This window comes from Nomascus leucogenys, chromosome 4, assembly GCF_006542625.1.
Source record: "Nomascus leucogenys isolate Asia chromosome 4, Asia_NLE_v1, whole genome shotgun sequence".
NCBI lineage: Eukaryota > Metazoa > Chordata > Mammalia > Primates > Hylobatidae > Nomascus > Nomascus leucogenys.
In genome coordinates this window covers 139,887,126-139,915,083 of record NC_044384.1, presented here as the reverse complement: position 1 = coordinate 139,915,083, position 27,958 = coordinate 139,887,126, and the positions used below count along the sequence as shown (strand labels likewise).

Below are 27,958 nucleotides of genomic sequence, written 5' to 3'. Positions count from 1 at the left end.
AGACGTGAGATGTGGGTGGCGACACAGAACCGAATCCTATCAGGATCTTTACCTCAGGACAGGGCCTGGGATGTCTGCAGCTGAGTAAGCGAGCTACGACCTGTCCAAGGCCCTGGGAGGACACAGGACTTTGATGGGTCCTCATAGCCTGGCCCCATCTCAGTGCTGCCAAATGAGGCCAGTGGCTTCCACTAGAAAGCAGAGTAAAAGACATCAGCATCAATCTGTGGAGGGCACGATCAAATAGGATGGATCTGCTGCCTCCTTCTCCCAGTGCTGTTACCCTGAACCACCGAGCATCTGTCCATGACTACACACAGGACTTCTCCGTGTCATCGGGAAAACACCCACCAGCAGCCAGAGCTTACTGACCTCCATGGAGGGCTTGGGTCGTGAGGTGGGGCTCTCCAGCTTGCCGCCCTGGCTCAGCCTTTTACTAACCTTGTGATTTTGGACAAGTCACTTAACGTCTCAGAGAACAGTAAAAGAAACTATAGTATCTCACAGAGTTGTCTGAGAACTAGAGGAGATAATACCTGAAAAGAAATTAAAACAGGAGGTGGTCATAGTAAGAGTGCAATCAGTGTTAGCTGTTATGACTGTTCTCTGCATGGCAATTCCCCAAATGGCTGTAGGGGGCCATGCTGGGGCCACAAAACCACTCCATGGAGCAATGCCTGTCGTCAGAGAAGTGGGGCATTATAATCAGCAGGCGCCAGGTTATTACTCTCCCCTGTGACCAGGGAGCATTGTTCTTACCAGAGGAAGGGGGACGGGGAATTTTGAAAGGTAGACAAAAACACCAATCAAACAAAACACTGAGGCAAAACTAAAAACAACAGCATCCACAGTCTTCTACAGATTGCCCCAAACTATTTTGTCTACGGTCTCAGAGAGTAGGCAGTGAGCTTAAAGTACTCAGCCTATGGCTGTCTGTGGAACTCTGTATCAGTCTGCTCAGGATGCCATAACAAAATGCCACAAGACAGGGTGGCTTAAACAAAAGAAGGTTATTGTCTCACAGTTCTAGAGGCTGGAAGTCCAAGATTAAAGTGCCTGTTGGTTTGGTTCCTTCTGAGACCTCTCTCCTTGACTTGCAGACAAGTGTCTTTCCTCCTGTGTTCTCACACTGTCTCTTTTCTGTGCACACACATCCCTGGTTTCTCTGTGTGCTTCCTTGTCTTATAAGGACACCAGTCAGGTTGGACACAGGCCCTCCTGAAATAACTCATTTTAATGTAATCACCCCTTTAGGGCTCTATCCCGAAGTATAGTCATTCTGAGGTGCTAGGGTCAGACCTTCAACACATGAATTTTAGGGAAATACAACGCCCTTCATAACAAACTCTACCCACAGAATTACAAGACGTGCAGAATACAGACTTTAGGAGTACTTTAGATATAACTGAGTTTCCAGCCTGGGCCACATGACGAGACCCTGTCTCTATGAAAAGTTTTTTGAAAGAAGCCAGGCAAAGTGACATGCAGCTGTAGCCCCAGCTACTTGGGAGGCCGAGGTGACAGGGTCACTTGAGCCTGGGAGGTCGAGGCTGTGATGAGCCATGATCATATCACTGCACTCCAGCCTGGGCAACAGAGTGAGAATGAAAGAGAGAAGGAAGGAAGGAAGGAAGGAAGGAAGGAAGGAAGGAAGGAAGGAAGGAAGGAAGGAAGGGAGGAAGGGAGGAAGAGAGAGGGAGAGGGAGGGAGGGAAGGAAGGAAGGGAGAGAGGGAAGGAGGAAGGGAGAGAGGGGAGGAGGGAGGGAGAGAGGGAAGGAGGGAGGGAGGGAAGGAAGCAAGAAAGAAAGAGAGAGAGAGGGAGAGGGAGGGAAGGAAGGGAGAAAGAAAGAGACAGGGAGAGGGAGGAAGGAAGGGAAGGGGAAGGGAGGGAAGGGGAGGGGAGGGAGGGGAGGGGAGGGGAGGGAGGGAAGGGAAGGGAAGGGAAGGGAAGGGAAGGGAAGGGAAGGGAAGGGAAGGGAAGGGAAGGGAAGGGAAATCACTGAGTCCCTCTGTGTCCCTCCTTTACCTCAGTTCAGAATAAAGGAGGCTTGGTTCCCTCCTGACTGTCATTCATTTCATGTGTTCAGTCACCATGGCTACAGTGATGACGGTAAATGTCTTGTATGTTAGAAACTATTCTAAATGCTTTGTATACTTCAGCTTGTTGAATCCTCACAAAGAGATAGGTATTATTACTATCCCCATTTTAAGGCAAGGAAACTAGCCACAGCTAGGTTGGGCAACTTTTCCAATTCTTGGAGCTGTTGAATATCTGTGGCAGGGTTCGAGTCCAGGGAGTCTTGCTCTAGACTCCAAGGTGTTAACCATTAAGCTTTTTCAGAGACACATGAGGACTTACATGTAAAGACCCATACTATTCAGGCATCTTGCCTTTAATTTAAAAGAAAAGGCAATGAACATTTTCTGACCGCTTTTTGAGGGCCAGCCACTTTACAGCCTGCTCTCACAAGAACTCTAAGAACTCTTGTAATCTCACTTTTGGAGATGGGAAAACTGAGGCTCAGTGGTGAATTGACACAGCTGGAATCTCACAGCTGGTAAGTTTATGAAACTAAAATTTCAACTTTGAGATGCATGATGGTAAAGTGCTCATCCTGCTGGACTCAGTTGCCTCCGAGGCTGAAAAAAGTTCCTTCTGAACACTCCACACCAGTGGCTTTTGGGGGTTTATTTTTGTTTTTTGGTCTGTGAGGCTTGATGCCTGAGTGGTAGTGAAAATCGACTTCGTTGGTCAAAATCCACTTTAGAAAATGAAACAGAGATAAGGCGCTATCAGCAAAAAGGCAGACTAGGCAGTCCCACCCCTGTTCACCCATAAAAACGATGATTTAACAACTACCCATGTATGAAAATGGCTCTGAGAGAACTCCAAAGTATAATTAGAAAGCTGCAACACCCCAGTGGATTGCAATAACAGAGGACAGCCACGTAGAAAACCGCTGGAAGCTTTTCATTTGCATCACCCAAATCCCACGATGGCAGAGCTTGGATGCCAGGAGGAACACCCTTGGTCACAACTTCCTCCAGTGGGGAAAAAAAAGGATAGCAGGAGGACCCTGGAAGCCTTTACAACCGAGGACACCAATAGCCCTTACTGCTTGCTGCAACAGGCACCCGCAGCCTTTGCCACTGAGTACCACACAGTCTTCGCCAATGCTCAACCTAGCTGACAGAGCTGCCCAAAGTCCATAGCACTGTGCCCCTCCAGAGACAGAGCCATCACTGCTCCTTTCCTGGGACCTGAGTCACCACTATGCCTCCCCCAGGGCTGGAGTCACCACCATGTGCATTCTTGCACCCTATCCCATTGTATGTGTATCCACCAATCAGACCCATCACTGATGGCGGCCATGTGCCCATTGGCCAGACCTAGTATCACCATGTGCACCCAGAAATGGCACCTCTGCATGCCTTAGAATCAGCATCCCTGGACCTTGTGCCAAACCCAGCACTGCTCACACCCTTTCCAACCAGTGCCCTTGTGCCCGCCCATAGGTAAAGGCCTTTTCCTACCAAAGCCTGTTTGTAAAGTCTGGAAGAGGTGGCTACTCCTTCATGTGAAAGCACCAAAGCAAGGCTAAAAGGTGCACAAAAAAATCAAGGAAACATGACAGCAACAAATTAACACAATAAATGTCTGGTAAATAACCCCCTCAAAATTGAGATCTGTGAATTTCCTGACAAAGAATTCAAAATATCATTTTAAAGAAGCTCAGTGAGTTACAAGAAAACAGAATTCCTGAACTCAGGAAAAGAGTACACGAACAAAAGGAGATGTTCAGGAGATAGAAATAATTAAAAAAAAAAAAAAAAAAAAAAAGAAGAACCAAGCAGAAATTCTGGAGATGCAGGATACAATCAATGAAATGAAAAACGCAGTAGAGAGCTTCAACAGCAGACTTGCGCAGAAAAATCAGTTAACTGGAAGACAAGTAATTTGAAATTACAATCAGAGGTGTGAAAAAGAATTTTAAAAAATAAAGAAACCCTATGAGATTTATGGTATAACATCAAGTGAACCAAATACACATTCTAAGTTCCAGAAGATGAGAGAGAGAAGTAAAAACTTACCCTCACTTCTAATTCCTGAAATTTCTGGAGATTCTGTGATGAAAATAGAATCTTCTCTTTTCTTTGCTGATAGCTAGATTTATCAAGACCATCTTTGGTTTCACTGATTGTCTCTTTTTTTATTTGTCTTCTATTTCATTGATTTCTGTCTAATTTATTAATTTCCTTTTACTTACATTGTGTTTCACTTGCTCTTCTTTTTCAGTGATTGTAGACCAACCTTGTATTTTTTCTAATATTGATATTTATAGCTATAAATTTCCCTCTAATTTTTTAGCAGCTGCCATAAAATTTTATGTGCTACACTTTCACTTTGATTCAGGTCAATATATTTCTTAATTTTTCATTTAATTTCTTCTTTGGGGTTATTTAGAAGTGTGTTGTTTAATTTACACCAAACAAATTTACACCAAATAAATTTAACAAAATTATTTCTGTTATTGATTTCTGATTTAATTCCATTATGGTTGGACAATATACTTTGTATAATTTTATTCCTTTTATAGTCATTGAGACTTTCTTTAAGACCCTATGGCTTATGTAGGGTCTATCCTGGTGATGTTTTATGTAAGCTTGAAAATAATGGATATTCTGGGTGGATTGCTTATATATGTCAGTTTAATCAAGTTGTTTGATAATGTTCTTCAGTTCTTTTTTATCCTTTCTGACTTTCTCTCCACTTGTTCTATCAATTACTGAAACAAAATTATCAAAATCTTCAACTATAATTGGTATATTTTGTATTGAACCTTTTAATTCCGTCAGATTTTGCCTCACATGTTTTAGGGCTTTTTAAAAAGGTACATGAACATAATTTTGACAGCTCTGGCTATTGCTTGCTCTTTTCTTATTATGAAGTCACCCTTTTTTCCCAGTAATATGTGTTATCTTAAAGTCTATTTTGCCTGATATTAATATAGTCACCCCAGTTGTAATCTATTTATTGTTTACATGGTATGTAGTTTCTTTTGATCTTTTTACTTTTAATCTGTTTGTGTCTTTGAATTTAAAGGTTTTTTCTGTAGCCAGCATACAACTGGGTCTTGCTTTCTTTTCAGTCGAACAGTCTTTGCATTTTGATTGGAGTGTTTAACTCTTTTAAATTTAATAAAGTTTTTTATGTTTGGGTTTAGATTTAGAATTTTGTTATTTTTTCTACTTGTCATGTCTTTTTATTCCTCTGTTATTCTTTAATTGACTACTTTTATTATTTTTAATTTATTTTTGAGACAGGGTCTCACTCTGTCACTCAGGCTGGAGTGCAGTGGCTCAATCATGACTCACTGCAACCTGTACCTCCCAGGCTCAAATGATCTTTCCATCTCAGACACCTGAGTAGCTAGGACCACAGCTACTCATGCCACCATGCCTGACTAATTTTTGTATTTTTTGTAGAGACAGGGTTTTGCCATGTTGCCCAGGCTGGTCTTGCACTCTTGGCTCAAGCAATCCTCCCAGATTAGCCTCCCAAAGTGCTGGGATTACATGCGTAAGCCACCGTGCTTGGCCAACTACTTTTATATTAAAATATTTTTAGTATACCCTTTAAATTCTTCTGTTTACTTTTTAACTCTGTTTCTTTAAATCTTTTTTCCTTAGTAGTTGCTGCAGGGGTTACAATATGCATCTTCAATTTATCATAATCTACTTTAAATTCATACCGATGTACTTTTTTCGGTGAAAAATAGAAACTGCACAATTATAGCTTAATTTCTTACCCTCCCTCCTCTGTGCTGCTATTGTCATGTATATTGTATTTATACATATATTGCCATACTGTGTTATAAACCCATAGTATGGCATTATAATTTCTGATTTAAATAATTGTGTGTGTGTTTTAAAGTTAAGAGAAGAAAAAGTAATGTATACATATACATTCTATATTTTTATTATTATATATTTTCACTTTACCTACATGCTTACCATTCCCAGGGCTCTTCTTTTCTTTCTGTGAACTGGGTTACTATCTGATATTATTTTCTTTCATTTTAAAGGACTGCCTTTAATTTTTCTTGAAGTGTAAGTCCAACAGAACTAAATTCCCTATTTTGTTTATCTGGAAAAATATTTATTTCACCTCAATTTTTGAAGAGTAGTTTTATCAGATAGTAAATTTGTAGGTGAAAGTCCTTGTTATTGTTTTTATTGTTCTTTCAGCACTTTAAACATGTCATTCCACCACCTTCCAGTCACCATTATTTCTGATGAGAAATCAACCATCGATCATGATGTCTTTAATGTGATGTATCTCTGTTGCTCTTTCTTTCTCTTAGTGCTTGCAATGTTATCTCCTTTATTTGGCTTACGGCATTTTGACTACAGTGTCTAGGTATGATTCTCTTTAAGTTTTTTTTGTTCTGTTTTTCTTTTTGTTTTTGTTTTTTACCTTGGGTTTATTCAGTTTCTCAAATCTGTAAGTTAATGGTATTTACTCACGTGGAGACTTTTCAACTTCTTTTTAAAATAATTGTTCTGTGCCTCTTTCTCTTTCCCCTCCTTTAGAGACTCCTATTACGTTTGTTTGAACACCTTATATTGTGTGGCAGGTCTCTAAGGCTCTGTTTATTTTTCTTAACTTTTTGTTCTCTGTTCTTTGGATTGCATAACTTCTGCTCTATCTTCAAATGTACAGCTTCATTCTTCTGCCATCTCAGATGTGCTCTTCAACCCAAGTAGTGAATTTTTGTAATTTTCAGCTGTAGAAATCCCATGTGATTCTTTTTCTATAATTTCCATCTATCTATTGAAAGTATCTGTTCACTGTTAACAAAATTTTCTTTAATTCTTTGAACATTTTTCCTTAATTCCTTGAGCATAACTATAACAACTGCTTTGAAGTTGTGTCTTAATCTACAGTCTGTTTTGGTTTTTCTGGTCACACTTTCCTGTTTCATTGCATGTCTAGTAATTTCTGGTTGAAAACTTGACATTGCAGTCATTCTAGATTCCATTCACTTTCCTAAAAGTTGTTGGTTTTCTGTTTTAGTAATTTCTCTGACCTTAAATTTCAGAATTCATCTCCTCCATGGTGTGTGGCCACTAATACTACAGTGCAGTTTTTATTATAATATTTTTCTTCGTTTTTCAGTCTGGCTCCCTAAAGGTGTCCTCTATTCCTGTATTGTATGATGATGAGACAATTATTTGGACAGAAGTTATGCTCAGATACCTTCAACAACTAAGCCTCCCACCCTCTGCTGCCAGAGCTGTGTGTGGGTGGAGAAACACATTCACATGTACAAGTCCTCACACAAGGTGGGAGGGTGAGACGGGGGTGAGGGTTGAAAAAGTACCTATTGGAACAGCATGATAAAACCCTGTCTCTACAAAAAATACAAAACACTAACTGGGTGTAGTGGCACGTGCCTGTGGTCCCAGCTACTTGGAGGCTGAGATGAGAGGATCACTTGAGCCCAGGAAGTCAAGGCTGTAATGAGCTGTGACCACATTATGGCACTCCAGCTTGGGGGACAGAGTGAGACCCTGTCTCAAAGAAGAAAAAAAAACTACCTATTGGGTACAATGTTTACCATTTAGGTGATGGGCACACTGAGAACCCAGACTTCGCCACTATGCAATATATGCACGTAAGAAACATGCACTTGTAACCCCTAAATACATAAAAACAAATAAATTTTAAACTAAACGAAAAAATTTTTGCACATCGTCAGGTCTCCCTTGGCTCTCACTGTTTGCTGCCCTTTTTTTGGGTTTCTTCCCTAGTCAGAGATGTGCAGGGAGTTTATTGTCTCAGCCCTCTCATGGCTTGCTTACTTCCAAGTTCTCTTCATCACAATTGTGGCTGATTTCCTGTCTACCATGAACAGAAGCTATAATCTCAAGCCAGTAAAGCTGCAGATTTTTATTTTCTCCCTAGAACTGATTCCATGAACTTTAACCCATAAAACTGCAGATTCTCATCTCCCCCATCCCAGACCAAATCTACCAACTTCTGCTGGTATAGCTACTAGTTTTCTTTTTATCTATTTATTTATTTAGTTTACGTTTGAGGTGGAGTCTCGCTTTGTCACCCAGGCTGGATTACGGTGGTGTGATCTCAGCTCATTGCAACCTCTGCCTCCTGGGTTCAAGCGATTCCTGTGCCTCAGCCTCCCGAGTAGCTAGGACTGCAGGTGCCCACCACCACACCCAAATAATTTTTGTATTTTTAGTAGAGATGGGGTTTCGCCATGTTGTCCAGGCTGGTCTTGAACTCCTGACCTCAAGTGATCTGCCCCCCTCAGCCTCCCAAAGCGTTGTGATTGCAGGCGTAAGCCACTGCCCCCCACCTAGCTTCTGGTTTTCAATGACAGCCCTCAAACCAAGCCCATCATTCCCATTAGGTAACCTGTGCTTTTCTTCACTCAGGCCAGGGGGCCGGGAGCTTCAGGCAAGATCTCCATAGACTCATGGCCATTCTGATGGAGGAACAGCTTTTTAAGGTTAAACACTTATCAGGTCATTGTCTGCTTTTGGTCATTTTCTAGTACCCCAGAAATTGTTTTTGACAATTTTGTCTAGTTTTAAACTTGTTTTCTTCAAAAAGAAATTGGCCAACTTCTTAGACCCTTCTGAGGTGAATCTTGGACTGAATTGGTTTCATGTTTCTTCCACTTAAATACTTTATTGCCTACAGCTTTTGATTTTGATCAGAGATGTACTGATATTAGGAGGCTAGCGAAGGCACATGGAAGGAGAGCTGAATTTTGCATAAGTCACCTCAAACGTACAAAAATAAATGGGAGAACCAGTGATGCTGAACGCTGAACTGGGCGTTTCAGAGCTGGGGTCTAGTCGCAGTCCAGCCTTGAGAAAACCTCTTTGAGGTTTTCTAACAAAAGACTCCCCAAGCGTCCCCTAAAAAGTGTCACTGTTCCCATCTTCTCCCTGGGGTCCTTTCCCCACCTCTCTTCCGCCTTTCTCATAGGCCCGTGACTGTGAGGGTGAAAATAGCTGAAATTAACTTTCACTTCTGCTCAGACATCTGGAACCCATGAGCAAAGTCATTTCCTTGTTTTCTTTCTGAGTGGCTGCTGGAATTGTGTGTGTGTGTGTGTGTGTGTGTGTGGGTGGGTGTGTCTGGTATTGCTATTTTCCAACCTCTGTCTGTTGGGGTGGACAGAAAGGTGATGTTTTATCACAGATCACATAAGGGCCAGCACACGTCCCTGCAAACTCTCACATCCCCTCCCACTCTAACCTTGGGTAGACAGAACATGTATTTTCTTTGTAGGAAGCTGGGTTTCCTGCTCTCCACTACATTCTCTTTACCCTCAAGTCCAAGTATATAAAAGTTGTCCAAAAGTCATCTATTTAGGCCCTATTGACAAAACGTTAGAGGCGGTTCAGGCAACATCATAACATCCTGGTTCAGTAAAAGACTCAGCCCAGGGATCTGTCTCTGAGAGTCTGTAGGAGTCTTAGTCACGAATCACGTTCAAAGCCTTCTCCTTCGCAGCTTTCCCCAGTGACCCCTGATAGAATTATTGCCCCCGCCTCTGGTCTAGCACTGTGCCCCATTGAGGCCTCTGTGGCTACATCTACTATGCTCCACTGCTGTGATGTGCTTATCAGGCCCCTTCCCCAAGCTCCTTAGGCTGAGACCCTCAGAGGAGGATGGAGCTTAGCTACATTGGTATCCCCAGCCTTCAGCAGGTGCTTACCACAGAGCAGGTGTTCAGAAAAACAGTGCTGCATTCATTGAATTGAAATAGGAAGACTAAGTTATCTCATCTCAAATCAGTCACTTTTTAAATCAGAAGCTCGCAGAGTTTGGAACTCATGTTTCATGTTTGGGTCCACGTAGTAGGTATCAGGAGGTGAATGTAAGAGTAAATTAACAGGAGCTGCCATGGACTGAGCAGGCCCAGGGTTCTGGACATTGTTGTGAGCCCTTTGCTATCACTTGGAGAAGATCAGCTTTGGGACTTAAAGCAATTAGCCACATTCACATCGGCTTCCAGGTATTTGGAGTTCATTATGTGCTAAATACTGTAATAGATACTTTTTATGCATGAATCCATTTATTCTCACAAAACCCCTTGGGGAAGTGAAACAGATTATTTCCATAGTGTCTTAAAACCCCAGAACTGTGCGTTGCTGCCTCTGTTGTCATGAACACCTGTCAAACCTGCAACTCATAGCTCCGTAATGTCTTAGTCCAATCCAAGGAAATGAATTCCTTGAGGAAACTGACATTCTGGACTGTGGAGTAGAAGCTGCCCTGTCTGCCTCCCACACCCACTCGCAAGGATCCAAGACTGTGAAGGGAGAAGAGAGAGCCCACCGAGTGGCTTCCTCTTATTAGCCAATACCAAGACACCAGTGGAAAGGAACCAGCTGACCAGTGGCTCACTGGGTCTGGCTGGACCAGCAAGACTCTGAGGTCATCACAGAAGCCTTCTTGGTCCCATTGATCCCTTGACTGCTGTGTACAGCATGCCACCCACCACTCCAGACACCACTCACCACTCTAGATGTTGGGATCCTTCTCCCGTTACCTCCATTATTCTTGTTCTCTACTCCTCTGAGTTTTCATAGTTAAGTAAATTTCCACATTGAAGAGGCTCTGAGACCCAAGTCAACCACTGGCTAGGGTACCATAAAATACATGGGAAATTAGCTTTTACCAAGCACCAATTCTATGCACACCATTCATTCCCATTCTACCATTTAATGCTGATAGTATCCTGTGAGCTGGCTATTATTAGCATCATTTAAAGACAAAACAAAACCAGCGAGGCAGAAAGAACGGCTGCTCTGGCGCACACAGATGGCACATGGCAGAGCCCAAGCCCTCTCCATGAGATCTGCAGTGTTTGTCCACACGGCAAGGCAAATTACCTTGTAGAGTCAGCATGGAGGTTTGCTAACTCTGCCAGACTTGGTGCAGGAAAAATACCAGCCATGCTGCTAAATCAAAACCCCATGAGAAAACTTTCTGGTGACAGTGGGGCATTGTGACCCACGTTGCCCAGGGCCAGGGAAAGGGCAGCTGCTCATGGTCCTTCCTCACAAGTTTTCCTGGAGCAGATGGACACTCCCAAGCCCAGGGAGCCCACAGGAGCTTCAGAAGGGCTTGGCTGGAGGGCGGGGCCCCTGGTGCACTTGCTCACTGGGGACTGGGGAGGCTCTGATCGCAGACCGGGGATGCTGCCACCTCTGTCTGCTGCCGGCAGAAAGCCACAAGCCATGAAAACTGATTGAGACTAGAAGAATTCATCTGGGACTGGCTTTTGCTTTAGGATGGTGTTGGAAGTTGCTCATTGTCACTAGAAGCCTGGTCCACTATAAGGGTGTCGGGATCTGAAGAGCTATGGTGAAACATCACTGAAGCATTGCCAAGGTGAGGCCCTGCGTCTTCCGGGTTCTTTATCGTCTTCCTTTAAGTTGTGCAAATGGTGCTCTAAGGCCTATAGTGGGGCAAGCGGGCAAGGACATTGCTGTGGGTGCCACAGACGGAGGAAAAGGCATGAATAGGGTCTCTGCCTCAGCTATGAATAGATTGCTCCGTGGTTTGTGCATTTCCAGTTTTGAGAATTTTTAATTTATAAAAGTTGATCCATCCAGGGTAGATTCTGCTTTTTGGAAAAGGCAGTGAATGTGCCACAGAGGAAAGAAGGGATGTGGGATGTAGAGAGGGGGTTCAGCGGGCACACACAGGCCACTGCTGTGCTCCCGGCAAGTCACTCAGCCTCTTGATAGGAGGTGATATTGACTGCGCAGAGTTGATGGAGGTTAGCGGTCACACGTGGGGAGCAGCTGGCTCAAGGCAAATGACCGGTTGTTGCTTTCATTTTATTTTGTTTGTTTCTGAATGAACTTGTTCCATTTTTCAGGCATTCAGGAATGGGGTAACTGAATAGATGTAATGATGATCTTCTTGGTTAAGAGATCTATTTCGCCATGAAACACCAATAGTGAAAAGGAAAGCATAGTCGATTACATATTTTGAAAGGATTTGTTTAAACTGTAAGGTTTTGACAACGTTTCCATTTATCTGGTGATGTGGGTGGATGAAGTTCACCCTCATCTACCCACATGAGGAAGGAACTAAGGAACTGGGCGTTTGCAGTAACAGAGAAGAAGTTGCTGTGCTATGTGCACATTCTCCTCCCCCAGGAGAGTGGGACTTAATTCCCCTCACCTTGAGTGAGGCCTGGACTAAGAGTATGGAAAGGGAGAAATAGTAGCTCTGCAGTGGAGAAACCTGCAGATGCCAGCTTCACCAAGGGACCAAGCTTAGCATCACCGGGAACAAGCTGGGCTGCTGTTGTGAACCGCCACGACAGTGCAGTTCTTCCCGCCAACTCATAACCCCAGTCTAATCACGAGAAAACATCAGAAAAATCCAAACTGGGGAAGATTCCACAACATATTTCACCTTCAAAAATGTGAAGTTCATGAAAAACAAAGAAAGACAGTCAAAGTGTCACAGATCAGAGGAGACGTAATGGTCAGGACACCCAAACCCAGAATTCGCATGCTGTATTGGATCCTAAAGCAACACCGCCAAGGTCATTAATGGAAAAATAGGTGAAATCTAAACAAGGCCTGGGGTCTCGCAAATATTATGGTAACAATTACTCCTCAGTTCTGGCAAATGTACCATGGTTAGGTAAGGTGTTCACATTACAAGAATCTGGTGAAGGAAATATGGAAATTCTCTGTACTATCCTTGTGATTTTTCTCCAAATCTAAAATTATTGCAAAATAAAGAGTTAAAAAAAATTAGACTCATTCTTCCTCAGAGCAGAAGTAGCCAAATCCTGAGCATTCTTGGGAAAACTGGCGTTCGTGGCCTGGCGGTCACACCTCTTTGAACATTCTGGAATATAGCAGGCCTTTTGCATTTCTGACTATCCATCATTCTCTCTCCCTTATTCCAGAATAGCTCTGTATTTTCCTCTCTTCATGGTATTTATCATGGATGATTTTGTTGTTGTTGTTGTTGTTGTTCAATGGGTTTTGTGGGGGTTGTTTTTGTTTATGTTTTTTTGTTTTTCAGAGATGGGGTCTTGCTCTGTCACCCAGGCTGGAGTGCAGGGGCAAGAGATCATAGCTCACCGCAGCACTGACCTCCTGGGCTCAAGTGATCCTCCCACCTCAGCCTTCTGAGTAGCTGGGACCACAGGTACGCCACTGTGCCTGGCTCATTTTTTAATCTTATTTTTTGAAGAGACGGGGTCTCACTTTGTTGCCTAGGCTGGTCTCCAACCCCTGGCTTCAAGCCATCCTCCCACTTTGGCCTCCCATAGTGCTGGGATTGCAGGCATGAGTCACTGCAACTGGCCCAGCATGCATTTTTGAGCCTTTGCTGTGTGGCAGGGGCTGCAGGACTGAATACACCCTCATGTGCCCAGCCAAGCTGACTGCACTGGTGCAGGTTCCTGGCACCCCAAGCACAGGCCCAGCTACCCAGACCCGACTCCTCTCCAGGAAGGAAGCAGAAAGCCAGGAATGAGGACCCAGGCCCCTGGGGGAGCACAGCATTCCAGCCAGGAATCTGCTGTCCTCTGGGCTCAACCAGCCCCACGGAATCTGCTCAGCCAAGCGGCTGTGAGCTGGGCTGGACAGCCCTTCCTCGAGAGTAAACTGTGGCCTCTAGGATGTAAAGAGGGGACTCAAAGGGCCAGCTCCTGTTTGAGTGAGGATTCTGACCTTGCGAGCCCACCTGCAGACTGGGGTCTGCAGCCTTGGGGGGCTTAGGGCCACCGGTGTCCAGCATCCTGGCTTGCAGGTTTCACGTGTGTGGAGAGGTAACAGCAAGACAAAGAAACCTGGCCCTCTTGCAGGCCCAGCAGAGCAGGTGAGCCCTGCTCAAAGGTGATGCTGTGCCTGATTAGAGAAAAGCTTCTGAAGCAGGTGAGGAGGAAGAAAAAATGAAAAAGCTGCAGGAAGACAGCACATAGATGGAAATCTCAACATACTGAGATGGAAATCAATCACAAAACTCCTACAGGAAAATCACAGCTAAAAGGTGATGATTACATGTGGGCCTGAAGTGCCTTTCCTGTCACATCTGCTACCCCACTGCCAGCCTGCTGCTACCCCACAGCAGCACTCACATTTCTGGAATGTTCCCTGGTGTGCTCTTGCTTGCCTGAATCCCTTCCCCACCTTACCACCTAGGGAACTTGCATTTGCTCTGATGTGCAGGGCAGGTGCGAATGTCTCCTCCCAGTCACAGTGCCCAAGCTCATTTGTGTGTCCCCAGCAACCACGAGCACACACCCAGGGCTCTGGTTTGCAGGCCTGCCAGGTTCTCTGGACCAAAGCTCCTCAGGACAAGGACAGGCCCTACATGTGCCTCCAGGTCCCAGCACCCAGCACAGTGCCTGGCCCACCAGGGGTATCTGGTAAAGTGGTTCTTGAGTTAAACACACAAGGGCAAAACCTTGAATGAAAATCCAGGTTAAGACACGAGGATGAAAGCTTGAAAGAGGAAAAGCAAAGGTAATTGAATGATCATCCCTAACCACGGTGCACTCCAGAGCATGCTGGGGTTTTGACAGGACCCTTGGAAGAAAGAGAAGAGGCATCTGAGGCTTCTGGCACATTCCACTTCCTGCAAGACAGTGTGGTATAGAGGAAAGCATTGGGGCTTCCTGCCAGCCAGATGGGTCTGACTCTGCACCTGCCAGCTGGGAATGTGAAGTGGCAGCAGTTGCACCCACCCCCAAGCACAGACATGAGAACTGAACAGAACCACGGGATGGGGGTCCAGAGCCTAAGACATAGACAAGTCTCCTCCTTGTCCACTGTGGGGCTTGTGCAACCCCTTCATCAAAGCGCTGGTGCTTCCCACATTGTATTCAAGGAAGTTTTCTCACGTTCCTTCTCATCACAACTCGCTGCTTGCCTTTTTGCACACTTTGGTACCTAGGATGCTGAACCTGGACCAGTGGGAGGCAAACAAGACACACCTGGGTTGCAAAATGTAAGGCGGCTTCCATGCTCAGGTCGTTCAAGTGCAGGAAAGTTTTGTGTATGTGTGAAACGCACAATGCCGTGTGGTGTCTATAAGTGCATTTGAGGTTCTGTGCTTAATGGATGAAGTGGGTTCTGAGCATTGAGTCCGCGGATTTCTGATGAGTTTCCTGGTGCTCTGAGCTCCCTGAACTTGTAAGCGAGCTTTTGTGTAGGTGGGTACTTACAGTTTTTGTCAGATTCCCAAAGGGGTCTGTGAACCCCAAAATACTTGGAATCACCCAGTCAAATATCTAGGAAGGATATTTTAATTTTCTCTCTCAGTATGTTGTAGATATGAGGAAGTGGAAAGGACTTGGACACAGAAGTCAGACAAAGCAGCCACATCTGAGCGGTCCCATCCTACAGTGTACTGGTTAGATGGCTGGCCTTCTCAACCAGAGGGCTCCAGCGCAAGGTTCAGCCCTGGCAATGTAAGCAAGTCACTGTGTGCCTTCCTGAGATGACAATAGTTGGACCCCACTATTTACTAGCAGCCTTACCTATCTCTGGTAGGTTAATTATACCCTCTGAGTCTTATTTCTTCACTCATTGATAATAGCACATCACAGGATTATCAGAATTAAATTACAAAGCCCTAATTTTTAGGTGAGTTGAAGCTGAGGAGCACACAACTTTTCTTAGAGGGTGCACTCAATTCTCAATGTCAGAACCACCAGGGGCTCCTTGTACTTCAAAAAGACACATCTTACATGACAACCTCTTTGATTTACTTTTATGCCCGATGTTCATTTTGAAATCTCAAAAGGAGGGCATGGTGATGTTGTTTCTCAAAAGAGAAAGTAAATTAAACAAGATTGAGAGCCATGAACCTAGACACGATCGTGGGCCACGTAACAAGATTTCAGTCAATGACGTACTGCATATACGATGGTGGCCTCATAAGATGAAGACGCTGTATTTTCCCTGTACCTGTTCTATGTTTAGAGGCACAAATATTCACCACTGTGTTACTATTGCCTACAGGATTTACTACAGTCACAGGCTGTATAGGTGTGTAGCCTAGAAGCAACAGGCTATGCCACAGAGCCTAGGTGTGGAGTAAGCTCTGCCATCTGAGTTTTGTATACGATGTTCAGGCAACAACAAAATCACCCAATGATGCATTTTTCACATCAGATCCCCGTAGTTAAGCAATGCGTAACTGTATTTTGGGAACTTCCCCTGTATCCAGATAGTCAGTCCAAGAGCTGTGTGTTTGGATCTCACAATGCTTGAGATGCTGAGAGAATCTCCTTGCCTGAGTCAGATGTGGGCATTCTTTCTTGGCATGGGTACATTGCCGTGGCTTGTGTTGAAAGCTGCATAAGAAACAGAGGTTGGAAACTCACAGTGGCATTTATTGCTAAGATTACACTAAGCTGTTCGCATTCCACCTGGGACCTCCATAGAAGGAGCCCAGAGAGAATGACTCTCAGACTCCAGATCCAGGAAATCCATGCCTTCCTGGAGAAATGGACGTCTTACAGACACTGTGACTCTTCAAACTGATTATTTTCTTCTCTGTGCTTTGGACTCCAGGACACTTAGAATCCAATTTGCATCTACCCACTAGTAGTTTGCTAACAGCATGTCACAGTCTGTATTTCCGTGCACTAGCTTTATACACATTTTTTTTTCTGCCCTAACTTACCCTTTGGTCTAATTTCTTTGTCTGTTTTTCTATCCTGTTGTATGTATTTTTATAAGCGGTCTCAAATCTTTTCTGGAAACACCAGGAAATGAATAAGTAGACAAATACAAGCAGGACAGCATTTCTGAAAGAGCCTGATATATAGCGAGGGTGCTCACTCAGGATTAGTTCCCTATCTGTGCACAAAACAGAAAAATTCACTGAGCCAACCTGCAGTCAAATGTCCAGCTTTGAATCTATTACACTTATAGAAATAGCTTATTTTTACACATATTCCACCTTAGATTGATTTGGGGGGCTTTTGTTTTTGTTGTCGTTGTTTGAGACAAGGTCTCACTCTGTTGCCCAGGCTGGAGTACAGTGGTTTGATCTCAGCTCACTGCATCCTCCGCCTCCTGGGTTCAAGCAATTCTCCCAAACCAGCCTCCCGAGTAGCTAGGACTACAGGTTTGCACCACCACGCCCAGCTAATTTTTGTATTTTTTTGATAGAGGCAGGGTTTCATCATGTTGGCCAGGCTGGTCTCAAACTCTGGACCTCAAGTGATCTGCCTGCCTTGGCCTCCCAAAGTGTTGGGATTACAGGCATGAGCCACTGCACCTGGCCTGTTTTTTTGTTTTGTTTTTGTTAGTTTGAGATAGGGTCTCGCTCTGTCTCCCAGGCTGGAGTGCAGTGGTGCAATCATGGCTCTCTGTAGCCTCCACTTCCCCAGCTCAGGCAATCCTCCCACCTCAGCCTCCCAAGTAGTTGGGACCACAGGTGTGTACCACCACGCCTGGCTAATTTTTGCATTTTGTAGAGATGGGTTTTCGCCATGTTGTCTTGGCTGGTCTCAAAGTCCCGAGCTAAAGCAATCCACCTGCCTCAGCCTCCCAAAGTGCTGGGATCACAGGTGTCAGTGACCATGCCTCACTCTAACTTTTATTGTTAAAGGTTATATAAAATTAATTCATTTTAAGATTCTTTATTCCTGCCATTTCTGTGGTACAATTGGATTTTTTTTTTTTTTTTTTTTTTTTTTTTTTTTTTGAGACAGAGTCTCACTCTGTCCCCCAGGCTGGAGTGCAGTGGCGCAATCTCGGCTCACTGCAAGCTCCGCCTCCCGGGTTCACGCCATTCTCCTGCTTCAGCCTCTCCGAGTAGCTGGGACTACAGGCGCCCGCCACCACACCCGGCTAATTTTTTCTATCTTTAGTAGAGACGAGGTTTCACCGTGGTCTCGATCTCCTGACCTCGTGATCCGCCCGCCTCGGCCTCCCAAAGTCCTGGGATTACAAGCGTGAGCCACCGCGCCCGGCCAATTGGATTTTTATATAAAGTTAAATAATACTTTTTATTTTGGCCGGGCGCGGTGGCTCACACCTGTAATCCCAGCACTTTGGGAGGCAGAGGCAGGCGGATTGCTTGAGGTCAGGGGTTCAAGACCAGTCTGGCCAACATGGTGAAACCCTGTCTCTACCAAAAATACAAAAATTAGCTGGGCATGGTGGCAGGCACCTGTAATCCCAGCTACTCAGAAGGCTGAGGCAGGAGAATTGCTTGAACCCAGGAGATCTCAGCAGTGAGCTGAGACTGTGCCGCTGCACTCCAGCTTGGGCGACAGAGTGAAAGAAACAAAAAATTGAATGCTACTTTTAATTTTATTATTTTATTTGAATAAATAAAAGGATACTTTTTAAAGTATTACACACGAAAATAGCGTCAAAAGTCATAGCCCATTTTTCTGATTTTATTTGGTGCTTTATAGGAAAGGCTAAACTCTCCTTTTTTTTTTTTTTTTAACACATTAGCATGGAAAGGAATCATTTCTACTTTGTGGTGTCTGTCTGTCTATCTGATGGGCTCCCTGGCACCTGCCAGCACACTGGGGGAAGTGTGAGGTCAAGATAGGCATCTAGTAGATGAAGAGCATGGCGTGCTGGTAAATGTTTAACAACCAGCTTTCCGGGAAACAAATGTATTGTATACATACGTAAGTTTATAGTAACATGTACTGATATAAAGGATGCATAGCACTTAATTTACAAATAATAACAAAATATGCAATAGTCCCTATCCTAAATACCGCATAGGCGATTGAGTCTCATAGAAAGCTTTCGTGACTTTGCCACTGTCATATCCGTAGCCAAGCAATGGTTGCAGTGGATGAGCAAGTGTGGTGTTGGCACAAACACTGAAATGTTCATTCATGTTAAGGAGCAGATCAAAGTGAAACAACAAAGATGTGGGGCAGGCTGCAGCCTTAGTGCCATGAGCAGCTTCTTTGCTGAATTGGATAACAGTTTTTCAATATTCAAAAAAAGTTTCCTCAATGTTTTGTGCTACTCACAGTGTTCTAGCTACAGACAAGATGCTCTTTTAAGTATAGAAAATCCACGAAACACATCAAAGCTGACCTGTAGCATTTGCCTGTTCCTGTTGTGAAATACTCCCACCAGGGGCAGTTTCAAGTTGTCAACATGACTTGCATGAACATGGGTTTGAGATGCGCAGTAGCACAGCACGATAGACTACTTCCGCCTTACAGACACCGTCAATTAAAGAACCTCAAAGCATAGCTATTATTAAGACATAGTAAAAATAATTAGCAAGCGATGAGGTGTATTTATAACCTTTGTTTTAATAGGATTCATTTAGTTATATCTTGTATAATTTAACATTAATTTTTTATAAGTTTAATTTCATTTTTTTGTCTTTTTCTTTCTTTTTTTCTTTGAGAAGGAGTCTTACTCTGTTGCCCAGGCTGGAGCGCAGTGGCACGATCTCAGCTCACTGCAACCTCCGCCTCCCGGGTTCAAGGGATTCTCCTGCCTCAGCCTCCCAAGTAGCTGGGATTACAGGCACCCGCCACCATGCCTGGCCAATTTTTGTATTTCTAGTAGAGTTGGCCAGGCTGGTCTTAAACTCCTGACCTCAAGTGATCCGCCCGCTTCGGCCTCCCAAACTGCTGGGATTACAGATATGAGCCACCACGCCCAGCCCATGTGGTTTTTATACCTTAATCTTGCATAATGATTTGAATAATTCAGCTCACAAAATTCATGAGAATTTAACAATCGGCTCTTGCCTACCGGCACAAGCTGGCCCCCAGTGTGTCACTGATGGGGAGGCCGAGTGTCTTCAGGCCACACTGCAGATCAGGTCCCTGTCTGCAGCTGAGTGGGGACAAGTGGAGAATAACTTGCCTCCTGGGCTGTCCTGAGTCCCGAGCCTGACAGCAGAGACCCGGGTGGGTGACCCTGCTTTGTGCTGGGTGGCTGAGGCTGTTGGCTGCCCTGGGCTTGCAGTGAAAGAGCCAGCTCCCACCCTCCCCCGCTGGTCAAGGGCATCTTCCTAGGCTCCCGCACCCCACATTGCCACCAAGGCAAGTGTCCTGTGGGAACTAGCAAGTGGGAATCAAAACTACAGAGAGGCTCCTGGCCGGGAGATGAAGGGATCTACCCTGGGGCTAACATCTCCCCAGTCTTTCTTGGAGCTTAGGTCCTGGCTTTAGAAAGATCCCATTCACAGCTAGGCACAGTGGTACACACCTGTAATCTTAGTACTTTGGGAGGCCGAGGCAGGCGGATCACTTGAGGTCAGGAGTTTGAGACCGGCCTGGCCAACATGACGAAACTCCGTCTCCACTAAAAATGCAAAAATTAGCTGGGTGTGGTGGTGCACAACTGTAATCCGAGCTACTCGGGAGGCTGAGGTAGGAGAATTGCTTGAACCCGAGGATGCAGAGGTTGTAGTGAGCTGAGATTGCGCCATTGTACTCCAGCTTGAGCAACAGAGTGAGATTCCACCAGAAAGAAAGAAGGAAGGAAGGAAGGAAGGAAGGAAGGAAGGAAGGAAGGAAGGAAGGAAGGAGAGAGCGAGAGAAAGAAAAAAGAAAGAAAGAGAAAAAGAAAGAAAGAGAAAGAAAGATCCCATTCACCTGCACAACAGCCACACTCCTTTGTGGCCAAGGAAAGTGTTTCAAACCTTCTCTACAAGGCCCCTTGAAGAGGGACAGCATGGATTGCAGTGGGGGCCACATGCCATGCATTCATTGCAGTCACTCGGAATGTCTCCACACCATTCATCTTGGCAGCACAGAACCTTCTGCTTTTGAATCAGGTTCCCCAAATTGCTGCCTGCCCATAAAGCCACCCTCTCACGATGGAGCTCCATCCTTCTCCCTCCCTCCTCCTATTTATTTTTGGACTGTCAAAATGGCCTCTCTGTGGCCATTTTGACTGCCTGCATGTAAGAAAATTGGCATCTTGATGTTTTGTCTGTCTTTTGTTGACTGAAGACCTGCTGACAAATGACTGAGGAAGAAGGCATAAATCTGAAGGGGGAGAAGTAGGCGCCTTCAGGAGCTGGTTATCCGTGTGTAATGCCATCACAGGGACGTGCGTTTAAGATCTTTTATCAATCTTCATAGCTAAGTGCTTTTAGTTAATTGCAGGTGGGAGGGGCTGCTAGCTCAGGCTCCATGGAGCATATGCTCAAAAAACGTCTCCAATATAGTGACTTGCTGTTTGACGACAGTCTAAGCAACTGAGGAGTGTGCTCCCTGTCCCCTGATAAGTGTGCTTGCATATTTAGTGTCTGGCACCCTGGTGCTCTCCAGCATGTGGTATTTGGCCTAAGTGGCCCATGTAGACGTCGTTTCAAGGATTTTACAACAAAAAACACCAAAATGAGGACATCTCTGTGGCCATGTCTCAGGCAAGGGGGTAATTGATACAGAGCATATGCACACACAGAAAAACACACACACACAGAGAGACACATATATGCACACAGACACATAGATACAGACACGCATAACAATACACACAGAAACACACACAGACACCCACACATACACACATACGCACAGATATGTAGAAATACCTAGACACAGAGGAACACACAAAGATACACAGGCATATACAGGTACATCTACATGCTCATCAAAAACAACAGCAAAACCACCTACCATGACAAATACTATTACAACAAAAGTGAACAAATAAATTCTGTGCCATAAAGTTTCCCAAACCTCATCTATTTTGTAGAAATCTAGTCACTGGAGTACCATCCTTCACAAAGTTCTTTCTATTCTTTCTACTGTACAAAGTTTTCTGTTGTCAAATGGCAAGAGATCTCTGTTTTCTACTTGGAATGGGCCTGGAGAAGGGAGACAGCACCCGCTCCCTCCACCCCTTGTACTCAAGCCCAGCATGGTGACCTGCCAAGCCAGAGGGTGACCTGGACACTCACATCTCAATGCAGGGCCAACTGTAGCCTCTGGCTGGTGTCCCTGAGCGAGGGCAAATTTGCAGTAACACCTGTTCTCTCCTTTCTCACATTTGCTCCCAAGCTCCATTGCTTTCGTTCAGGCCCTCCCACTTCTAGACTGGGCAGTTCTGCATCCTTGGAGCTCATTTCTCTGTCTTCAGAATCTGATGCTCCACTTCCTCCCATGTGTGGCTGGCAAGGTCTTTCTAAAATTCAGATGTGGCCCTATCACCCCCCAAGGTAAAGCCACCATAAACTTCTCTGTGTTTGAGAACAAGGGCCAAATATCCCACTGAGGCCTACAGGGTGTGGACAGTCTGGGTCTCCTTTCTTCTCCAAGCATGCTGGGCCCATCTGTCCTGTCCCTGAGGACTCCCTGGCACATGACACTTCAGAGCTTTTGCCAAATCCACTCCCTGCCTGAAATGCCCATCTCCTTCAGAGAGCTTCTATGTATCCTTGGAGTTCCAGTCCTCATGTCCCTGCCTCCGATAAGACCTCTCCCCATCTTCCTCTCGCCCTGTCCCTGGCCCCGCCAGGCATGACAAATCGCTTCCCGCATTGGGCCCAACAGGGAGGCAGATGGTAGAACAGGTTTTGGGCCAGGTGCCAGGTGCAAGCGGCTCTTCAACCTGGTTCCCTGCCGCACACCTGGAGAGCTGAGTGCTTTTCCTGAGGTCACGTAGAAGGTGACCAGCCTGGCTCTGGAGCTGTCTCTTTGCCACATCATGGGGTGTCTTTAAGGTGACCTTGAATGTGCTTGAAGCTGTTTTATGTCCTGTTTGCAGACCTAGGGGAGGACAATGCCAGGGCTTTTTGCCTTCCCAAGGTCACAGCCTGAAGACACTCAGGAAGATGTATTTGGCTCATTTATCATTTTTTAGAAAAAAAGAAAACAGCAGAATGTGCTGAATCCTTGCAATTGTTGGCAATGGCACTAGTTTCACGGAAGGTGTAAGGGCAGGTTAGGCTTCTTATGAGGGCATTCCTGGCCTCTGGAGGGGTGTGGGTGGGCTCAGGTGAATGACTGACAGACTGGATTTATGTATGCTGAGTGTGAATCTCAGTCCACAGCTTGGTGTGCAAAAATAGACAATGTCTCTGTTGGGGAGAGGAAACTGACATCTCAATTCAGGGTCTTCACCCCTTTCTCCAGGGTGGGGTCCAAGTTCTGTGAGCCTCATGAGTCTCAGGAATTCTGAGGTGGCCTATTTGGTCTTTGTCATCAGTCCATGCAGGGGGCTGCAAGGATGTCATGTCAGCCTCTGGCCCTGACCGAGCCCCCTCTCAGAGATTCCGGGCCACATCCCAGGTTGAGGGATGCATCCTCCCACTCTGGGGCCTCCCAGGTGGGACTCTCAGGGAGGCCACTTGAGCCCCCGGTTGCCCAAACTGACTTAACAAGATCTCTCAGTCAGTCACATCTGCATCATGGGCCGAAAGCAAAAAAGTTCTTTTGTCTCTCTTTCTGCTTTCCTGTGACAATGGGTGCAGAACCATCGTGAATGGGTTCAGGTGCGGGTAGAGAAAATAATCAATAGGAGGAAGAACAATCTCAGAAAAGCAGGTAGCCTGTCCCATCTGCTGACAGAGCAGTGTGTAAGCATCACTGAGCTTCTGACATTGATGTTTTTTCCAACATGCAGTATAAATGTACACTGTGATTTTACAAAGCCAGGAACCAAGTAACAACACCCTTGGCAGAGGAAAAGTGAAGTGGGGAAGGAAACTGAAGCAGGCTAGGGAGGATGGACAGCTTGACAACTAGTTAGAATTGGAAGAATGATGAACTGGGATTGTAAAAGAATAAGGCAGAATGTCCTACCTTCCTACCTTGGCAAACCCTGCCCTTGGGAATGGTCCTGGATTTGTAGTGGCCTTGGCCTGGACCACCATGTAGATGTCACTAATGGATCCTGCCAGGGGACGGGCCTGTCATGGCCCCCAAGAAAGGCAGGGATGGCCACCCCAACTGCAGGGGAAGACACCATCCACCCTGCAGGACTTTTGGGAGCTTTTAAAAGAAGGTAAGTCAACCCTTTAAAAGAACTTTGAAGAGACAGAAGCTTAGTGGACCCAGTGGAGATAAAAGGTCCAGGTAAGGAGTGGCCAAGCACTTGGAATTTAGGAGAGGCCAATCAGAAAGTCCCAGTGCACCAGCTTGGGGGTTTGGGGGTTACTGGGTCCATGTCAGCATACAGCTCAGTGGGTGCCAAAGATCAGCCAGGCCTAGGTGCAGATGACAGTGAGACGGGATGGCGACCTGGATTAGGACTGGAGGGGGAACCCAAGGCCAGGACAGCAAGGAAGAGATTGCTAAAGACAGCCCATGGCAAGCTAGTTTTCTCCCCGAGCCAGCATTTCTATACCTGAGCACCCGCCTTGCTGTCTGGTTGGGTGAATTCCTCTCTGTGGGCTTCAGGGCCCAGCACTGCTAATAGGGGCTAGAGTCAATGGCCTTCCAGTGCACCCTTTGGTGGCTTTGTGTGGCACATCAGGCACACTGGTCAAGTAGGGGGTCATCACCAGGCCTTGGGTGCTTCTCAAACCTAAAGTCATGTGGTCCTCACAACAGCCTTGTGATGTCATCAGGAACCTGCCCAGTGGTCCAGGGCTGGGAAGGATGACAGCCAAAGTGCAGGCTCAGGACTGTCTGACCCCAAAGCCAGTGCTCTGAACTCTCCATCTGTCTTCATTAACCACTGCCTCTGACACTACTGTAAGGCAAGAGAAGTGTGTCACGGCGCGAAGGCTAAGCACATGCTGGGAAATCACCCGTGGCTTGCAGACACATGCACAGCTACTTGGGGAGATCAAGAGCCAAGAACGGGTGAGCTCAAGCTGTGCTCACACGGGGTGCGTGCTAGATGACTGCAGGCCTCGGAAAACCTGGGATGCAGAGCAGCTTTTCCAGACTACGAGGCTCTGGCACAAATTTGCCTGAAGACATGGCCCCACGGCAAAGCCATCATGTGTGGGACCTTCCTTGGCCCCCCCTTGGTAAGCCACATTCCTGTCCATGCAATAGCTCCAGCCCCCACCCGTGGCTTTTCACTTCTTCCTTGCTTTCCGCTTCTGTCCACCCTATACCAGAAGGTCCTTCCTGTCAGTCCTCTCCCGCATTCCCTCTGCCTTCGGGTCTCCTGGAATTGGAACTGTCACTAGTCAATCGTTACTTACGAGGATATGCAGAAAGCCAGACACCGTGCTGGGCCTTGCGGGGGCAGAAATAAGACAGTCACTGTAGTGTCAGCTGTGTGCACCCATCTCTCCTTCTGACCCAAATGCAACTGTGATGGGGGCCGGTCCTGCCCTTTGGGGCCATCAGACGAGGGAGCAGCTCACTTTTGCAGAGGCCAGAGGAGCCATGGTGGAGGGGTTTTCTCAGGGCTCGAGGGAAGCGCCGGCCCATCCACTGAGAGCTTTGGGAAGGAAATGCTGGCGGCCTTTTGCGCCTCCTACTCCTGACTTTACCCCAGCTGCAGGCAAGGGAGGTCGTTAGCAGCCCAGCCTGCGGGGAGCAAGCAGGCCACGAGCTGCATGCAGCTGGCGCTGCTATTACTTACGAGGCATCACAACAATGACTCAGGTGCTGACCATAACCCTTAACCAGGTCACAGCAGCTGCCTGACTGTTGAAGCTGCTAGCCCTCCTTCAGGTTACACTGCATGAAAAGTTGGCAATCCTCTCTCGGTGGCTGCTATGGGAGCAGCTAACCTCACAGCACCTGAAGGGATGTCATGGGGACCCCAGATCTGTTTCCAGCATCAGCCGATGCCAGCAGGAAGCCAGCCAGGCCTGGGGCTTGGCAGCCTGGGGACTTTACCACCCATCACTCACAGGGCCGTTGCCCTGGACAGGTCATTGATATCTGACTCACAGCCAATTCATGGATGACATGAATCCAAAAATCAGAGGCTCACGTGGATTTAGACATGGAAATGCGTCACCTGCTTCCATGAGCCAGTCTCTATGCGGCAGGCTTGAACCGCACGGGGGCTGATAGGAAGCAGGGTGGGCGCTGGGATGTGACTATGCCCTTGCCACTGTTTCCAGTCACCCAGCTCGGGTTCTGTGGTTGTCTAAGCCCGGGCATGCTCCGCCGGGTCTGCGGTGGCCCGGCTGCCTTTTCAGCGTAATCACCAGAGAAGCCACAGAAAGAGCTGGACCACTTAGAGGGGCAGGCTGGCCACAGCCACTTGGAAGAACAGGCTGATTTTGTACAGATGTGTCATTTTCTCCTGACTTTGAAACTGTAAACATTATATAATACCCTAGAAAATTTTGAAAACAGATATCAACCATCGATAACACTGCCAACCTAACACTTTTACCTAAGAGCTACTCATCTTGATTCGTCTCATGTGCAGTTTTCACTGCTGGAATCATAAAGACATAGCACCTTAGATTCTTCTCTTTTCTTTTTCTTTCTTTTTATCATAACATCAGCATCTTTCCCACTGCTACTTTTGATCACTTTTGAGGACTCAAAATGGTCATTTTTGGGCCTGCATAATATTTCATTGTGTGAACTCTCTATCACCATTTCAATCCGGTGTTTCGTTTGCTTCCATATTTTTTTTATCACCATAGCAGGTGATGATTGAAAAAATAACATGCAGCTTGCAAAGTCATTCTGAATTACATCGTAGAGCTGGAGAGTGTTCTTTCCTAATCCCTTCAAGGAATTACGATGATATGGGGAGATGAAACTTTCATTTGGGGGCTGGAGTGGGGTAAGCTTTGAATTGCATTTAAAGTCAGTGTGATAGTGACTTGAGTTTTTCATCTCTCTTCTCCAGCTCCTTGACAGCCATATTTGCTGGCCAGGGTTACTGATGTGGTCTTTGGCCGGAGAGCAGACTTTCCTCTCCGTGAAATGAAATGACTCATAAGGAAACAAACCCCAAGGCTTTGGCTGCATTTGTCCCGTCATCTAAACCAGGGTTTCTAATCAGAAGTCCACGAATGATTGTGGGGCTTTGTCGGGGGAGAGGTCCTGAAGCTGGGCACAAAATTTGGCATGTTTGTGATAAGTATATTTTATAGGGATAGTGTCTGTAGTTCCATCAGGTTCTCAACAGGGGCTGTGGCCCCAAAAATGTTTTTTAAAAAACCCAACTTTCTCTCTCTGTCTCTTTCCCCCTTTCTGGGAATCTGAGATTGAAATGAAAGAAATCGAAAAATCTTTGCCTACATACAGAGGTCCAGTAATGGGATGGGGAATATATTATCCCCATTTTAAAAATGAGGAAACTGAAGCTCAGAAGTACTCACCAAAAAGCACATAGCAAGCATGTGGGGAACCTTGGATTTGAACCCAATCTGTCTTGTTGTCAAGTCTGCATGCATGCACCCAGTTTGCTAAAGTGCCTCTCTGTGGGCCGGGCGAGGTGGCTCACGCCTGTAATCCCAGCACTTTGAGAGGCCGAGGCAGGCCGATTACTTGAGGTCAGGAATTCGAGACCAGCCTGGTCAATATGGTGAAACCCCCTCTGTACTGAAAATACAAAAATTAGCCAGGCATGGTGACCTGCGCCTGTAGCCCCAGCTGCTCAGGAGATTGAGGCTGGAGAATTACTTGAACCTGGGAGGTGGAGGTTATGGTGAGCCAGGATCGCTCCACTGCACTCCAGCCAGGATGACAGAGACTCCATCTCAAATAAATAAACAAATAAACAAATAAATAAAGTGCCTCTTTGTTAAGGCAGTTGCTTCTATTTCTACTTTTTTAACCAAAGCTAATTGCTAATGTATTAAGGTATGAGATTCTGCCTTGATTATGGCTGTCCGTGGTTCTTAACTAAAGGAAATGCTTTGGCGTTTTAAAACAGATGGATCCCCACAAGCTTTGCATTTCTCACCAGGGAGTCAGACTGACACAGAAATATTTGTGGTTGGTTAATTGTTCTTTCCTGCTACAAGCACTCGCCATAGGAGGTAAGCTGTATTTACCAAACTGAAATGTTAGTACTTAAGGCTGAAGGAGCC

The 27,958-nt window shown here is 45.9% G+C and overlaps 1 protein-coding gene across 2 annotated transcripts in view; it reads left to right on the top strand.

The window, feature by feature from the left end:
- Positions 1–10,846: 10,846 nt before the first annotated feature.
- The window catches only part of BLK (BLK proto-oncogene, Src family tyrosine kinase), a 71,504-nt gene continuing 54,392 nt past the window's right edge, over positions 10,847–27,958 (top strand). The window contains exon 1 of one of the 2 annotated variants that reach the window (XM_003271436.4): positions 10,847–11,437. The gene's annotated coding sequence lies outside the window, so the exon portion shown is untranslated. The remainder of the gene's footprint in view (positions 11,438–27,958) is intronic. The other variant, XM_030810215.1, reaches the window with a different exon arrangement.